Source organism: Lipotes vexillifer, unplaced genomic scaffold (genome assembly GCF_000442215.2).
Source record: "Lipotes vexillifer unplaced genomic scaffold, Lipotes_vexillifer_v1.1 scaffold428, whole genome shotgun sequence".
Taxonomy (NCBI): Eukaryota; Metazoa; Chordata; class Mammalia; order Artiodactyla; family Lipotidae; genus Lipotes; species Lipotes vexillifer.
Window position 1 is genome coordinate 1026582 of NW_006781879.1, and position 1760 is coordinate 1028341.

Consider the following 1760-nt stretch of genomic DNA (forward strand, 5'->3'; position numbering starts at 1 on the left):
TTGAAATCTCTCCACCTTTAACTTTTATTAATTTATTCATTCAACCAAGATTCTCGAGCACCTCCTGGGAGGTGGACCTTGCCAGGCTCTGGGGATATAAAGGTGACTATGACCTGGCTCAGTCTCCCGGGAAAGGCAAACCAGTGAACACAGGGCAATGTGAAAAGAATTATGCTGGAGGGAGGTTTAAAGTTGCTGAGAGAGCACCTACCTCCCCCTGAGGTCACAGCTTTGCAGTCTTGCAAGGTCAAAACAGATCATTACTAAGGCTTAACTAGCATTGATTCAATTGTGAAGACCTACTACAGATTCTTAGCAGGGAAATGGCTAAGGCTGACTTAAAATCATACAAGGAAGTTTGCAAATTATGTACCAGTTGTTTTTGCATCATTTTCTTGATAGAAGCCGCAATCTGAGAGATGTTGTTTTGTCACCAACTTCTCCAATTTCTAAGACATTTTATCCCTTCCTGGGTTATCATAGAGAGTAGAGGTAATGTATGTAAAGTATCTACTGCTGCAGTAATGACAATTATGAGTAAAATAAGTTTAGTATTATTGAGAGCTTACTATTACTATTGGATACTATTAGATATTAGCAGAGATAGATGCTATTTTAAGCTATTTATCATATTAGCACTTTTAATTCTCACAAAATCCCAATGTACTACTATTACGGCTGATTTGTAAGTGAGAAACTGAGATTTAGAAGGTTAAGGAAGGTCACTCACTAGGTGGCAAAGCTGGGATTCAAAACTGGGCAGTCTGGTGCCAGAGCCCAGCACTTTGGCTTTTGCTACTATTGTCTGTAGGACCAGTAGAACAGACATTTAAAATAGAAACTGTCTTAGAAAATTCGGTACACATGCTCTTGGTAGTTTCCAGTGGGTGGGCTAAGCAGAAGGGACAGAGGATCACGCGTGAACGTGTAAGAGGGGCGAAGTGGGGATTAAGAGGAGAGCTATTGGGCTATAGCACCGTCTGTCATGGCCCAACTCACACACAAACTCCTGGGGCCCACTTGAGCTCCTAGGCAACGCCATTTCTCTTCCACACTGCTGGTCTGCTATTAAACTTCCAGATTTCGCTTGCCTGGCTTTTAGAAACCAGGGTTCCTTTCTTGTTTTCTAATTCTGCCATCTTTACAGCAAACACACAGCAGTTTGGGAATTCTGTCTTCCCCCTCCACCCTTTCATCGTCAATTTCAACCAGGAACAGCAATAGATTCATTAGATAATAAAAGCTAACAGCATGTTATTCCCAAACACCATTGTTTAAAGTAAAAATTACAGTTGTCCCTTGGTATCCACAGGGGACTTGTTCCAGCACCCATGCAGATACCCAAATCCAAGGATGCTCAAGTCCCTTGTATAAAATGGTGTAGTGTTTGCATATAACTTATACACATCTTCCCTTATACTTTAAATCATCTCTAGATTACTTATAATACCAAATACAATGTAAATGCTATGTAAATAATTGTAAATACAATGCATATAATTTTTAGCACATGGCAAATTCAAGTTTTGCTCTTTTGGAACTTTCTGGAATTTTTTATTTTGAATATTTTCCATCCAAGTCTAGTTGAATCTTGGGATGGATATGAAGGGGCTACCATACTCTTTTTTTTTTTTTTTTTGCGGTACGCCGGCCTCTCACTGTTGTGGCCTCTCCCGTTCCGGACGCGCAGGCTCAGTGTCCATGGCTCACGGGCCCAGCCGCTCCGCAGCATGTGGGATCCTCCCGGACTGGGGCTCGAA